Source organism: Channa argus, chromosome 20 (assembly GCF_033026475.1).
Source record: "Channa argus isolate prfri chromosome 20, Channa argus male v1.0, whole genome shotgun sequence".
Lineage (NCBI taxonomy): Eukaryota > Metazoa > Chordata > Actinopteri > Anabantiformes > Channidae > Channa > Channa argus.
Genome location: NC_090216.1, coordinates 19235465 through 19252793, shown reverse-complemented (window position 1 = coordinate 19252793; position 17329 = coordinate 19235465). Strand labels below are relative to the sequence as shown.

The following is a 17329-nucleotide window of genomic DNA, read 5'->3' as shown; positions in this document are numbered from 1 at the left end:
CCACTGTATGTCATTAACTCTGTGTGTTCTCTCCCGTAGTTGTCTTTGTCCTCTTCTGTCCCCCTCTCTCTGTCCCTTTCTGCAGGTGTCCCCCGGCTTTGAAGCTGTGTGTCTTCCAGCGTGCAGCTACTGGTCCTACCAATCTGCCCGATGTTTTGTTGTTGCTTTTTGTTGCTCTGTTCTTTTCTCTCTCCCCTTTCCACTCACCCCAACCGGTCGAGGCAGATGGCCGTCCACCCTGAGCCTGGTTCTGCTGGAGGTTTCTTCCGTTAAAGGGAGTTTTTCCTCTCCACTGTTGCCTATGGCTTGCTCCAGGGGGAATTGTTGGGTTCTCTTTATATATTTTTATAATCTTGACTTTATTCTGTAAAGTGCCCTGAGATGACTTTGTTGTGAATTGGCGCTATATAAATAAAGTTGAATTGAATTGAATTGAATTCATAGAGTCAGCAAGTGATTCTATGAGACAAGTGACAACCCAACTCATTGTACAGTCGCTGGTCATATCTCGTCTCAATTACTGCAACGCTTTGTTGATGGGGTTACCGATATCCACAATAAAACTCTTGCAGATGATCCAAAATGCAGCAGCTCACCTCATTTTTAATCACCCAAAAAAGACCCATGTCACACCACTCTTCAGATCTCTACACTGGCTTCCTGTAGCTGCTTGCATCAGGTTCAAAGCTCGTCTCTTGCTCACAGCGTGGTTAACTCAACAGCTCCCGCTTACCTTAACTCACTCATTTAAGTCCACAATCGTTCCCATCCACTGCGGCCTGTTGACGAACGACGTCTGGTGGTCCCAGCACTGCACAGAAGACACCAAGCAAAACTTTTAGCGCAATGATCCCACGATAGTGGAATGAGCTACTAAACTCTGCATGCTGAGCAGACTCTCTCCCAATATTCAAAAAACTGCTGAAAATAGAACTCTTCCGCATAAAGTAGGATTGATGCCATCTCTCCTAATCAGCCTAGGTTTTCCCCAAAAACGATTCCAATTGACTATGTAGCCCACATTGTTTGCTGGGCACCACCTAGAAAGCCAGCAGTTGAATGATAACATGCGGCTGTACATGTCGTCACTGGTCAGATTTGCCAGGGGTCCAGAGAAAACTACGGAGTCCGACATTGTTTTGGCAAAGCTACACACCGATTCAACATTCATTTTAGTGACCTTCGATCTGCGTAATCGGGCGACATTAACTCCCGTGTGAATAATGATCTTACTGTATTTATATTAATCTTTTAGCCAGGAGTTTCCAATATGATTCAACGTCGTGGGCTCTGGTCCCAGGAAGACATTTGACTGTAGCGGCTGTATCTTCACGTTTCTGACTATAGAGCTGCCAATTACCAGAGTTGGTTTCTCAGCGGGTGTGTGGCTGAGTGGTGAAAATTGACCTCGGGCGTCTGTTTAACATTAGATCTCTTACGAGCCGTCACCAGCCGGACTGGCTTCCCGGCTGCTAGGGAACTGCCGGGGGACAGCTAACAGGGGTTACACTAGGTTTGCCCGCACCAGCTACTGGGTCCTGACAAGCTGGATTCTTTTCCATGGTGCGGAGCCGCGCTTCCAATTCCATGAGCCTCACCTCCAAAGCTACAATAACCTTACACAAGTCACATATACCATTATCACTAAAGGAGGCAGAGGAAAAACTGAACACGAGACAGAGTGAGCAAGTAAGAGAAGAAGCGACAGAGGGAGACAGATAAGCCATTGGTCTAAATCCGGAGCCTCTAAATCAACTTTGCTATCTATGGTTCGGACCACGCTATATTTTTGATCTCACTCTGTCTGCTACTTTGGTTATGTGAGTAACAGCTCCCTATTGACTCCCTGTTGCCCAGTTGACCAGTCTTATGAGTACTGTTATCTGCCCATGAAGGATCAAGTTTTTCACATCCCCAGCTCCTCCAGTCACATGTCGAAGTGTCCTTGAGCAAGACACTGAACCCCAGCTTAGTTCCTCCCGGTGAGTGTTGGCCAGCTGCATAGCAGCTCCCCCATCGGTGTATGAATGTGTGTGTGATTGTGAGTGTGAATGGGTGAATAAGAAGCAGTGTAAAGCGCTTTGAGTGCCAATAGGTAGAAAAGCGCTATATAAGTGCAGACCATTTACCATTTACCATTCATATAGACTTTGGAGTTCTTTGCACTATCAAGGATTGGAGTTTCACCACGGCTACGTTCCACATGCTCACTACCAGGCCTGCCTCTGTTACAGATGCAGAACACCACATCTTCCCCAGCAGTCCCTCCTCCCACCATCTCCTTACCCTCTCTTCAAGTTACTCAACCCCACTGAATCTTAAGATTTGTCTACTCTACCAGGACCATACTTCTCTCTTCCCCATAAGAACCTTGCGTCCCCTCTGGACTCTGCTCATACTCCCACTGACTGTACTAAGTTTTGTTTTCATGTTCAGACACCATATCCCACACTGCACTGTCAAGATACTCATATAAGGTCCTCTCTCATAGACTGGAGTTCAGCACCATCTAGCGAGTCGGAGTTCTTACTACATCTCATGGTGTTTTGCCAACTATTATATCGTAGCTGTTTAACTGCCTGACTAACGTTATCTGCTGTAGCTAACAGTACAGAAACACTATAAACACTGTTTGGCATAGCAGGAGAAAGTCAAGCGCAAAACACCACGGCCAACTCAAAGACTGGTAAAGGTGAGACTCACCTGAGGGACTGGTGCGGTGGGTCTGGGCTCCTCCGTTAAGCACTGGCTTTACTGACCGGCCTCGGAGCATCAATGTTCTTCGCTAAGCCTGAGCACGGACTGTAAGGCAAACTGTGAGCTGAAACTTACCCGGCCTGTAAGGGTGAGCCTGGGAGACTAAGCTGAGGGCAAGGGAAACCTTCCAATACAGACAAATCGCTTTACACACACACAAATCTTGCAGATGGCAGAACAGTAGCAAAATTCCACCTATAAAATGACAGCCAATTGCAAGGCTTTCCAGCACTTTGAATTAAGTGTTTTTTCAGATAATTAGATATTTACATTGAGTTTTTCTAGTGAATGCATTTGCACATTATTTTACATACAAACAAATATTGTTTATAGATTTGTGTACAGACACACAAATCCAAGTACAGACACAAAAGTCTGAATACGCACATACAAATTAACTGCCTCTCAGTATTATAATATTTATATTTACAGTAAAACATTTTTACATGATTTTCAGTAATAGGCCTCAGGTCATAGTCTAGTACTATTTACCAGCTCTTGCTACATACATTACTAAGACTACGCACCTGTTTCCATGTTCTGTGAATGCTAATATCCCTAATAATCTGCCACTTACCTTGCAATGGTATGAGACTCTTTTGTGCGAGTGTATATAGTTCCTCACTAAGGTTAAACAATTCTAGCTTTACTACACTCAATGTTGCCCTGTGTTTGTATTTGGGTCCTTTAAAAAGTCAATTTGTTACACTTCATTACGTCCACCTTACTTTCCCTTTGTCTCTTCTTGTGGATTTTTAAGCAGGCCACACAGTGTGGTGACAGCCTCTGACATCATGTGCCACCCACATGGAAAAAGGCTTACTTCCACCTATGATGTCAGACCTCTTCCCAGCTTATTCCTGCCCTGCTCTTGCACTTCCGATCAATAACTGACAAAATGTCTAACACATTTATATCTGTATCCTCCCCTCGGCAGGAACTCTATCTGCTGGTTGGACTGGTGTCAAGGCTGCCAGGGTTGTAATCTGTTACATCACGCTCCTGACAGAAAAACTACCGTCAGATTTATGTTTGACTTGATGGAAAATCGATCATCTTCTCTCACATATTTTCTTTCAATCTTTTTCTGAACAAATTAATCGTACTTTAATTACCAAACACAATTCATGCAAGCGATGGTGCCTACAATATTAATGTACTCATCAAGTAGCTAAGCAGTTGATCAAACCACTACTTAAAAAGAACCGATCTTTAAATAATACATTTTTAAATGGTATTGGAGTCAGAAGGAAATAGAATAATGTGCACTTGTTGTGTTTAGCTACTGAATTAAAAATTCTCTGTTGATAAGACTTCACATATAAATGCTAAAAGGGAATTGAGTGTCTCACATTGCAGGAAGCAATTACCTTTGTTTTTAATTTCATCATACCCCTGAAGTTTGTGAAAATTAAACTGTTCCAGTTAGTGTACATTTTCTATGTCCTGCAGAGCTGATATTAACAAAGTAAAATTACTGACGATAATCAGGTAGTACAGCTAACACGAGTCACAGCATGCTAACTATGTGTTGTAAATTAGACTGAAAATTTGGGTTTGACAGCAAAAGATGAAAATATGACAAGAGATCAACATTTCACTTTTATTTCCAGGTATTTACATCTGGATCGGGTACACATCTTTTGTATGAACCCACCCATTTTCCATTTGAGCAGAAGTATTGGGACAGATATACCTAAAATAGATTAAAGTGAACAAAACTTAATATTTAGCTGCAAATCCTTAGCTTGCAATAATTGCATCAAGCATGTGACCTATTGAGATCACCAAACTTTTGAACTCGTCTTTTGGGATGTTTTTCCAGGCTTTCACCGCAGCCTCTTTCAGTTGATGTTTATTTTGGGGGGTTACTCCTTTCAGTCTCCTCTTTAGCATGCTGTATAGGGTTAATGTCTGGAGATCCACTTGGCAAGTCTAAAACCGTCCACTTCTTTCCCTTGATGAACTCCTATGTTGTTTTGGCAGTATGTTGCTGCATGATGAAGGATCCCCCAATCGGTTTGGTTGCATCTTTCTTTAAATTGGTAGACAAAATGTTTCTGTAGTATTCTGAGTTTATTTTGCTGCTACAATCATGTGTTACATTATCAATTGAATTTAATGAGCCATCCCAGAAAAAGCCATGCAAGCCCAAGCAATTTAATTACTTCCATCGTGTTTCACTGATGCACTTGTAATTTTGGGATCATGAGCAGATCCTTTCTTTCTTCAAACTTTAGCCATTCCATCACTTTGGTAAATGTTAATCTTTGTTGCATCATTCCATAAAACCTTGAGGATTGTCTCTATAATTTTTGGCAAATTGCAGCCTGGCATTCCTAATGTTCTTGCTAATGAATGCATTGTTGCATTTTCGGGTGTAGCCTAAGTACTTTTTCCCCTCCAATAAATGCTAAAACAGCACAATGACAACATTTCCTATAGCCACAAAGGAATAGAGACTATTAATTGTAGTGTTCATTCTTTATGTCAACTGTGGTGCAGGAGTTGATACCTATTGGTACTCAAACCACTTTACACTGCTTCTCATTCTTCCATTCACAGTCACAATCACACAACACTCACACACCAGGAACAACTAATAAGGTGCTAAGTGTCTTGCACAAGGAAATTTTGACATGTGACTGGAGGACCTGGGGAATGAACCAACTACGGGATTGGTGGATGACCATACTACCTCCTGCACCACAGTCACCCCAAGTGTTTGGAATGTTTTGGGAAGGTCCAGAGGATGTCTAAATTGAGCTGTTGGAAAACTTTTTGAAAAGTCTTGTGTGATGTCTTTACAAATGTTCATTTTACGTTTTGAAACATCATTTAGTATTGACACTCATCATCATGCCATTATGTTGCAAGTAAAATACATAAAGCATAATATGTAATTATTAATGTCAAGTTGTATGGATTGGATTCACACTCTTAACTGTGGTTGAAATAAATCCTTGATGCCATATTTGATAACAGATTTTTACCCCACAGCATCAGAAACTGGCCCTTCTTAAAGCATCAAATTGTATCACAATGTGAAGCCCTTTATCATGACATATTGATGCCACAGGAACACTTTGGTGTCACTATTAGATGCTTCAGGAGTGCCACTATTGGATACTGTGGTGATGACTTTATATTCACACAAAACTGCATTAGGGTTAAGCACAAAAACATCAGATTAAGGTTAAATTAGAAGAGGAATTACATAAAAACAGACCCTACATACAGTGACAACGGCACATGCATAGTAACAACATGTGCCATGATGTGTGTTATGATCATCATTTAAGCACACAATGTCTAAAGTCCTGTGTCCCTTACCATCCACCACCCAGTCCACCTCCCTATGACACCTTTTTACTTTATATGTTATGCTATGGCTGAAATGGCGTACCTATGGAGTTCCTATTTAGTCAATTTATAACCAAACAAGGGAAAAAAAGCCAGCTACACCTCAGTGTTTTTACAATTCTAGCTATGGCCTTGATGATCATGTACCTTGCAAATATTAAACTGAACCGCTGATTCTTGTTTTCCATCTTCACACTCCATCTTTTTTCTCTTTTACCAGATACTATTTCCCCTGCTATTAAGTTGCTCCTGCACTTTGAATGCCTCCCTCTCCTCTCAGCTGTCTTTAATGTATATCGCTCCATCAAACAAGGAGCACAAAATCAATCTCTTGCTTTCTATTTGTATGCTTCAGAGCCACCTTGCTTCCGATCAATACACATTCAGGCTGGATGACAAAGGTAACAGGTGTGTGTGTGTTTTCAGGCGGTTGTGTAGATCTTTTAGAGCCAGTAGTGAAATTCTTTCCTGTTTTTGCAGGTCAGCTTATTCAGTGTCATGTTGCATTTTAGTATTGCATAGTTTACCAGTCTGTCTGTGAAACTCAAATCTAAACTATGTTATCATAAATATTTTGAATCTGTTCAAAGACAAAAGGTTGACCCTTAGAAATGTCTTTCCAAGCAACTCACAACAAAAACATGCTTAGACTTGAAAAAAGCATCTCTTCTGACTCCTCCCCTCTTGAAGGATAATTTTGGTCATATTCTAAATTAAGCCCTAGCTTCTTTTTTGGGGATGTTATTCAGTTCAGTTGTAATTCAGTTGTAGAATTATAATTGTAGAGTGGGAACTCATGTCTTAGTCTCAGAAGGTATTGGCTCCAATGAGAGCTAAAGGAAGATCTCCAGCTTTATTTTTTTATATGCCCATTAAGTTGCTTTACAAGGAACTCTGCAAAAAGGTTGTACATATACACTCAGTGATTATGCACAAGACTGAAACTAAAGCTACACATCCCAATTAATATATTCTCATTAAAGCTGACCAGCTAATTAATGTAGAAGATTTGGACGTGAAGTAGCACTATTGTTCTCTAGAAAATAAATACAATAAAGATTTTCTGATACTTTCTTTAGGGTAGACCAAATCCACTGGACCCTAAACATGTCCCAGCTGGTCCTAGTGGCACACTGTCAGATGAGTACAGTAAGTAACCACATTGGTTTTTAGGGAAAAATAATCTTCCACAGTGTGATTTCCTATTCAAATTAATGCATAGTGGAACACAAGAATAATACACACAAACACATCGAGAATTTGCAAATGTGGCATCTTGTTTGACCAACTTGCTGTGCTGTACTGTAAAGTCGATGGTGTTTATTCTTTTTTACACCAGCTTGTACATTTTGTAGGCAGAGATGCACATACCTAAATATGAACCTGGCAGGTAGAAAAACATTCACTAAAAACTTCCTCTGTATGAGTTAGCACATCACATTAGTGTCTGAATACACAGTGGTAAGAAATGTGTTGATTTACAGAATGGGCATAAGGGTATGTCAAGTGATGAAGAATACACCATACAGTTTAGGCAGAAGCACTGTTATATGCTATTGCTACTAGTTAAATGTAATCAAGTACAGTCTGGGAACCGTATTCCAGATCCTAGCATATGTATGCACTGTTCACAACTGTATTTTCATACAGTTCGATTATGATTCTATGTTGCAGTGTATAAAGATGTTGCTCTACCATTGTTTTTCTTCTGATCCCTTTCTTTGTCTGTTAGTCCACTGCTTGCATACCATTAAACCACAACTACAGCAGTCGTCTAACAGAGAATATCTTCAGTACATGTATTCATTACTGTTCAGGTCTAGAGCCATATGAGCACATGAGATATGAATTACTTTTATCTTTCTTTCCTACATTAAGTGCGATATACATATTGAGCTCTTTCACTATTTCTAATGTAAATATTGTTTTTCCTGTCAATACAGGCTTGTGGCTTATCATATTACCCTGGTGGTTTCTGGGAGAACATCTAAGGACAGGATGTCTTTCCATACGTGCTATAGTTGTCATCAAAAAGAAATACCAATATTCAGGATACAAAGATGTGCCAGATGTTCATGACCTTTAATGCTCACATTACCATTCCTTGTTTGTATTAAAAATCAGTATTACATTAAAATGGGGTGAAAGAGGGATTTCTACTGTACTTTTTACAGTACCTTACTATATCAAAATGGTGACGTAGCTCTGTGATTCCATACTCCAGCTCTTTCAAATCTTGATCTAAATTGTTATATTATCTCAGCATTTGATGGCCTTTTATCTTTTCTCTCCTGGATAACTGATTATCTCACTGGCAGGCCACAATTTGTCAGTCTAGGAACTATTATATCTGACACGGTGACTAGTAGCACGGGGGTGCCACAGGGGACTGTTCACCCTTCCCTCTTCACCCTTTACACAGCTGACTTCATGTATATCATCGAACTGTGTCATGTGCATAGGTTTTCAGATGAAACTGAAAACCTCTGATACTCCATTGTCGGGTGTATCAGAGGGGGAGATGAGGGGGAGTACAGGTTCGTTGTGAAGGACTTTTCCAACTGGAGTCACCTGAACCACCTGCAGTTAAGCACTTCCAAAATGAAAGAGATGGTACTGGATTTTAGGAGATGCCACCCATCTCCTCTTCCTGTCAACATCAGTGCCATGGAGGTGGTTGCCTCTTATAAATACCTTGGGCTGCAGGTGGATGATAGGCTACAAGAAGGTGCAATGAAGACTGTATTTTCTGAGGAGGTTGGCATCCTTTGACATCTGCAGGAAAATGCTGCAGAATTTTTATCTATCTGTGGTTGGCTGCGCTGTCTTCTATGTGTTGTGGGGGGGCATCAGAAAGAAGGACACACAGAGGCTGGACAAATTATTTAATAAGGCCACATTCGTGATTGGTGCAGAGCTGGATTCTTTAATGTCGGTGGTGGAGAGGAGAATACTTAACAAACTGCTGTGTGTGATGGATAACAGCAGACATCTACTTCATGATGTGGTGATGGGACAGAGGAGCTCCTTAAGTGAAAGGCTGCTCTCTATGAACTGCTCCACTGAAAGACTCCAGAGGTCCTTCCTGCCTGGAGCCATAAGACTTTTTAATACATCAATGAGGAGAGGAGGAAGAGCAGCATTGAATTGTTGTAAATATATCTTATTTACTTACAGCACTGCTTGTTTTATTGGTATTGCATGTATTTTTTTTTAATGTGATTGCTTTATTTTACTGTGGGACTGTAGTGCTGTGATTTTAACTGAGCAGTTGAAAAACTGAATTTCCCTTGGTATTAATAAAGTAGCTATCTATCTCATATTGTACATTATGTATTTTGCATTGTGTCCCGTAGCAATGCCAAAAAAATAGTGGTCAACCAACATTAGGCTACCAGTTTGCTGTCCACGCTAGCTTTGGTCAAGGCAGATTCCCACCATCCCTGAGCCTGGTTCTGCTGGAGGTTAGTTTGGTTAAAGGGAGTTTTTCCTCTCCATTGTTGCCTAGGGCTTGGTCAAGTGGGATTTATTGGGTTTTCTTATATATCTGTATAGACTTGAGTTTATTGTGCAAAGTCCCTTGAGATAACTTTGTTGTTAATTGGTGCTATATAAATAAAGTTGAATTAAACTACTCTGACCAGATCTACAAGTGTTAAAGTTTTTCTTGTCTGTGAAACAACCCAAAATCTTCCCTGAAAAGTTACATATTACAGATATTGCACTAACCAGGTCAATCAGATATCCCATCGCCCACTGTGATTTGTCCATTCCACTTTCCAGGATTGCATCTATGATGGCAATAATCACAGGAAACAGGTAGTTTGTCTGGATGTAATAGAAAACTTATTTCTTTAGAACAGGTTCATCATCTGGATGTAGGTGATAATGGATCCCTAAGTTGCATCAGTAAATAAAATAAATGATGCATAAATAAGGTTTTATTTAAGGTATATCTCTAGCCTGGAACTCCAACAGCCTGAATAGTAAATTAGACACTCCAATTCTATCATATCTCGCTGCACTTTTTTCCTTTTTGTTATGGTTTGTTGGCACTGCTCAAAAAACATGAACAGGTCCAGCGGCTTTCATAAAATATCAATTTTCTTTCCAATATGGGCCACTAGGATGAGAGAACTGTGAATACATATTACTTGAATCTTTGTAAGTTGTAGACAGATGAAATATACTATTACAGCGGCCTCTCTGTTCAGATCGACTGCTGCTTAAGATATCAGGATTTGTATTAAGATGGACCCTAGTGAAGAGATGGGAAGTGGAAGTCAACTAATAAACAGGTTTTATTAAAGTAAAACTCAAAAGGGGTCAATAAAAGATCGCTCCTGAAAAGAGGACATGAAAAAGCACAGCAGATAACAATTACACTAAACAAGAATGTGAACAATAAACTATAAAATCCAAAATTAACACTAGGGAAAAATGACTAGGGAAACTAAATAGACACAGACCAAAAGTGAACACTAGGGAGAAGGACTGAAGGTACAAAAGGCAAATGGACCAAACACTGACTGAAGACAACAATACCATAAACTCAAGTGAACACACAAAAAAACAACAACTAGGGAACCTGAAAAACAAACCAAATCCACATGAAACGAGTTAAAAAAAACAGTCCAAAAACCATGAGACAGGTAAAACAGGAGCCAGGATGTTGCATGATCATCATTGTAAAAACAATTCTATGACAGGTAACCAAGGGGAGAGCTGGGTTTAAAAAGGCAGGGGAATGGGTGAAAACAATTGTGACCGTTGATGAGTGGTAAAGGTGGAGAAATGAAATGGGAACAGGAAGTGGAGAAAAGGGGTACAAATTTTTTTGTGAATGTACTTATCAACCAACACAGAAACATTTGAACACATGCAAGACACTAATAAAAACATTTTCTCATTCTGTCTGATGTGATATGTATCTCTCTTAGTTAGAATCACTGATGACCACCTGTGGCTCAACCCCCCTCAGACACACCCACACAAAACAGACTCATAACTCATAACACCTCCCCCACGAACAAAATCAAACATTTTCCCCCAAGTAAATGTTTTATTTTCCCTAACACCAAGACAGAGCATCAGCCATTACATTATATGGAACCCTTTTATTACGAATTTCATATTTAAAATCCTAGTGGAACAAGGACTAGGGCATGAGATAATTGTTGTTGTTCTGCATCTGTGTCAGAAACACAAGAGGGTTGTGGTCAGAGTAAACAGCAGTTGGTATGGGACTTGAACCTAAATAAACTATAAAATGTTGCAATGCCAGTAACAACGCTAATGCCTCTTTTTCAGCGGTGCTGTAATGGAGCTGGTGTTTTTTGAGCTTTTTAGAAAAGTAGCAAATTGGATGGTCTATGCCAGGATCATCCTCTTGCATGACCACTTTACCCGTGCTGAAAGCACTGGCATCCACCTCCAACTTAAATGGATGCGTAAATTTGGGGCGGCGAGCACAGAGGAGCACACACCACTTTGACATCTTGAAAAGCAGAATGACATTTCTCTGATCACTGGTACGGGGTTTGGGGGCTTACTAAGCTGGAGCAGCGATGTCAGATAAGTTTTTACAGAAGACATGGTCTTGGGAAGACGCGCCTTGAGCAAATAGGTAATGACTGCTTTCCCAAACTCACATTTGGCCAGGTTACGAGTGAGGGAAGCAGCACGCAAACGACTAAAAATCTCACCAAGGGTTTTCAGGTGTTTAAACCAGGATGCCAAATAGGCCACTATGTCATCTAAGTATTTGGCAGAACCAACACGGTCCACACAATCATCCCTACGTGGAAGCAGAAACGAGTCTTGAAGACATTTAAATATTACAGAATCGGGTCTGGTTTGGTTTGGGAACAAGAAGAGAAGGTGAACTCCATGGACTATTACTGGAGGCAGCAAAGCCATGGTCAAGAAGGTATTTAACTTCTAGTTGCATCGGTGTTCATTGTGTGAGATGGACGCGATACACATGCTGTTTAATAGGAATGTGGTCACCTACATGAATGTCATGGCTAATCACATGAGTTTGACTGGGAATATCATGGAATAAAGTCAGATTTTTTTCGATTAGTTTTCTAATTTCAGATCTGGCCGGTTCGGGCAGGTGTGCCAAATATGCTTCCAAGTCATTCAGGATCTCAGTGTTTGGAAAGCCTGCACAGGGAACTGAGCTATGTCTGTTATTTAAGCCATCATCTCTAGGATTGTATGGTGATTGGCGGACAGACAAAGAGGAGACAGAGACAACAGGAGCTATGGCAGGAGAAGGAAATACAGTGCACCTTCCTGTTCAACATACACTACATTCCCAAAAGTATTCGCTCAGCCATCCAAAAAACTGAATTCAGGACCACAAAGCAAGGTCCATAAAGACATGGATGAGTGAGTTTGGTGTGGAAGAACTTGACTGGCCTACACAGAGTCCTGCCCTCAACCTGATAGAACACCTTTGGGATGAATTAGAGCGAAGACTGCGAACACTGTGTATTATGTATTTCATAAACACTCCTAAACCTCGTAGAAAGCCTTCCCAGAAGAGTTGAAGCTGTTATAGCTGCAAAGTGTGGGCCGACGTCATATCAAACCCGTATGGATTAAGAATGCGATGTCACTAAAGTTTATATGTCTCTAAAGGTAGGTGGGCGAATACTTTTGGCAATATAGTGTACTTTTTAAGCATGTTAATATGGCACACTCTAGTTTTTTCTTGCAGTCAGGGGTTTGAGTTACGTAATCTGTTTCACTAAGTTTAAAGTCAATCACATAGGGACCAGAAAACTTAGATTGAAGACCCGAACCAGCACAACACATAGTCCCCTGGGTGAAAAATCCGTGGATCCAATGGACTATTTATCATAATTTGCCTTCATCTTAGACTGAACAACTTAGAGCAATACAAGAGCTACATCACAGGCCTGATGTAGCCTCTCTATAATTGAACTAACATAATCCAGAATGTTAATTTCTGGACTGGGCTTCTCTGAGAGCCATTTCTCACGGAGCAAACGCAATGGGCCGTGCATAGTTATAAATCGGACGGGCTAAAACCCAAAGACTCCTGATGGGTTTCCCACACAGCAAATAAAAGCAGGGGTGGCCCCTCATCCCACTCACGATTAGACTCAGAGCAGAACTTCCATTTCATGCTTTTCAAAGTTCAAAGCTGACTCTCTGGATGATACACACTGGATTTTTGGTGCTTGATATTGAGCAAGGTCATAACCTGTGCAAATATTTTAGACATGAAGTTTGTTCCTTGGTCACTTTGAATGTACTTTGGGAGGCCAAATGTTGATAAAAACATGATAACAGATTTCACAATTGCATGGGCTTTCAACGACCTTAGTGGCACAGCCTCAGGATAACGCGTAGCTGCACACATTATTGTAAGGATGTACTGATTACCAGATTTAGTTTTTGGTAATGGACCAAAACAGTCTACAATTACATGTTCAAATGGTTCTCCAAGAACAGGGATCGGTCGAAGTGAAGTGGCAGGGATTAACTGATTGGGTTTAACAGACATTTATATATAAATATATAGTCTGCACTTATATAGCGCTTTTCTAACTATTGGCATTAAAAGCACTTTACACTACTTCTTATTCACCCATTCACACTCACGATCACACACAAACTCACACACCAATGGGGGATCTGCTATCCAGCTGGCCAACACTCACCAGGAGTGTCTTGCTCAAGGACACTTTGACATGTGACCGGAGGAGCCAGATTGAACCAACAACTGTGAGATTGTTGGACAACCGCTCTACCTTCCTGCACCACAGTCGCCACTTGGCAGGTGTGGCAAGAACGCCAGAACTTTGCAACATTGGATTTAAGTCCAGGCCAGAAAGAAATAGCTCAGGAGCCAGCAGCGCAACACAGACTGTTTTGCACTGGTATCCCTCAAAATAGTGATTGGCACTTGATTTTTCTCTCCCACTAAAGAGACAAAACCATTAGAGACAAAAGATTTAAAATCTTTTTTTGTTGTTATTTCGGGGGTCCACTGAAGGTGTGGTTGAGCAGCCTGCTTCATATTAGAGCTATGGGTGATGGAGATTTTGTAATATTTGACTCTTTGATTTTTAGGATAGGACAGACCCTGCTGAGGTGACCCTGATCATGACAGTAATAACACTTGCGTGTTTTAGAAGCATCTATGTAGGAACGACGAGCATTTTTTGGAGATTTTATTTTTCTTTCAGTAAAGACCAAATAACGACAAACCATATTTTTATGGGAGTGAGGCAGGAGCACCAGAAAACTCAGCTCAACTTGCCAAAATTAGGAGCATCCTGTCTCAAAGTGATGCCGAAAAACTGGTCCATGCATTTGTTACCTCTAGGTTGGACTACTGTAATTCCCTACTTTCAGGATGCCCCAGTAACTCCCTAAAGAGCCTGCAATTAATCCAAAATGCTGCAGCAAGAGTGCTGACTGGAACTAGCAAGAGAGATCATATTTCACCTTCACTAGCTTCTCTCCATTGGCTTCCCATTAAATTTAGAATAGAATTTAAAACCCTGCTTCTTACATATAAAGCTCTGAATGGTCAGGCTCCATCATATATAGAAGACCTCATAGCACCATATCATCCCAGTAGACCACTTCGCTCTCAGAATGCAGGCCTACTTGTGGTTCCCAGAATTTCCAAAAGTAGAATGGGAGGTAAAGCCTTTAGCTATCAAGCTCCTCTCTTGTGGAACCAGCTCCCAGTTCAGATTCGGGAAGCAGACACCCTCTCTACTTTTAAGTCTAGGCTTAAAACCTTCCTTTTTAATAAAGCATATAGTTAGTTATAGTTATGCTGCCATAGGCTTAGACTGCTGGGGGACCCACCCCCCAATGCACTGAGCTCCTTTCCTCCTCTTGACCATCTCTCCTCTCCTCTCATCCAGCAACTGTCACCACTGTATGTCATTAACTCTGTGTGTTCTCTCCCGTAGTTGTCTTTGTCCTCCTCTGTCCCCCTCTCTCTGTCCCTTTCTGCAGGTGTCCCCCGGCTTTGAAGCTGTGTGTCTTCCAGCGTGAAGCTACTGGTCCTACCAATCTGCCAGATGTTTTGTTGTTGCTTTTGTTGCTCTGTTCTTTTCTCTCTCCCCTTTCCACTCACCCCAACCGGTCGAGGCAGATGGCCGTCCACCCTGAGCCTGGTTCTGCTGGAGGTTTCTTCCGTTAAAGGGAGTTTTTCCTCTCCACTGTTGCCTATGGCTTGCTCCAGGGGGAATTGTTGGGTTCTCTTTATATATCTTCATAATCTTGACTTTATTCTGTAAAGTGCCCTGAGATGACTTTGTTGTGAATTGGCGCTATATAAATAAAGTTGAATTGAATTGAATTGAACTTCCCCGAAGGGTTTCGGCTTGAAAAAAAGAAAGCCTTCCACCAGCTTTGCTGTGAGGAGCTGTTTCAGTTCATCCTATTTGGCATTCAAGGGCACACGCACATCAAAAAAGTCTGCTATTAGAGCCAATTCAGCTTTGTGACATCTGTCCAACTTGTCTCTAGTTGGATTAGTTGTGAAATCCTCTAATTTAAACTCCATGCTGCCACCATCACAAAAGAAAAAACTGACAAACAGACAAAACAACTACTTAGCAAATACCTACGTCAAAAGAGAAACAAAGTAATTTAAATTATGTCATGCCCCTGGTCTAGGGGAACCTAGACATAACAAGATGTGCTCCACCACTGTTTCCATTCCCAAGCAAAAACCAGACCAAGTTTTCCAAACAGTAGCAATTTAATTTGCTTCAGATGTGAGCAGTGCCCAAAACAACAAACAAAAACTGTAGCACCAACCCTATTTTATCTACGCAAACCAAACAAATACAAAAAATAAATGACAGGATGTATAACTTAAACTCCTTAGCCTGAACAGGAGAAAAATTTGTAAAATAAAAGGGCTTCACCCTCCTATTGTGGCTACTCTTGTGGCTACCTGGTCCTCAATATTTACAGTGAGTTATATTTATACTTCTTTACAGATATGTCAAAACCAAATCTCACGAAGCTCTCTGGTCGAGTCCAAACAGGATGCTGGGAGTGGCTGGGAGGTGGACGGCCAAGGGCTGCTGACATCCGGGGTATATGGAGGAAGACAACCAGTTTGAATGACCCAATCCGTGACGACCATCTGTGGCTCCACCCCACTTAGACACACCCACACAGAACACACCCACCCAGAAAAAGACAGCATAACAATATTAACACACGTGACTCAGGTCATAACAGTGCCTTAAATAGTTAGTGTATATTTAGATAATAGTATATATTTAGAATAATAGGACTGTTTTAACAGAAACAAGAGGATTTAATGTTTAGGAGACTAGGTGGAATCACAAGCCTGTTTCAGAGATTAGGAGAATCCAGCCTTTCAGACCTTTAACTCAACAGTGGGAGATCGCCCGAGTGAGAAGCGTCTTCAGTTGTGAAATCCGCTTGATTTCTGTGCGCGACCAGCACACAGAAATCAAGCAATGTGTTATAATTTTAAATAAGGGAAACACACATACACCCAGTCCTAAAAAAGTAAGGATAATGTCAGGATTCCAGTACATGTCTGAAAGGGGTTCTATTTTCTGTATTTGTGTTTGGGTTATTGCCCACCTTAAAGGACAGGGGAGGTTTAACAGCTGTTTTAAGAGACACACTTTGACCAGTGGAAATGTGCGATTTGTTTCCCTGGAAAACAGCAGTTATAGTCTTTACATTCTTTGACTCATCAAACACTGACTATCTGACTATAGTCAGACTACAACTGACTATCTCCTCAGCCACGAACAGGAGCTGCAGTGGAAAACACGTAAGGGGAAGTTTTTCCTTTCAGCTGATTCCAGTTAACATGATGCCTCTTGTCTCTTACAAGCAGAGACTCAGTAAATTTGCTTCTTTTTCAAATTTTAAATGGATTTTTACTCTTATTAATGCTCTCTGTTGGTGGCGATGGATTTGATGGCGTTGTAAAAGTAGAACAATAGTGGAACCTGTCTTATGCCTGGAGAGGTTTGGGGGTTTTCATTCATATTTACATGAAGTCATCATTCACACCTCTCATATGTGAGATGAGCTCCATGGATAAACACCCTCCCTCTCCCCAGCACCTTTGTAGAGAAGTTTGTTTGGGGGAATTTGCCATGTAACAAAGCAGAAACACTGACACACTGCTGCAGAGCTCATGATCCACACA

General features: G+C 41.0%; 1 pseudogene; it reads right to left on the bottom strand.

Annotated features, from left to right (window-relative positions):
* Positions 1-739: 739 nt before the first annotated feature.
* On the bottom strand, positions 740-3550 carry LOC137106099 (uncharacterized; annotated as a pseudogene).
* Positions 3551-17329: the final 13779 nt, after the last annotated feature.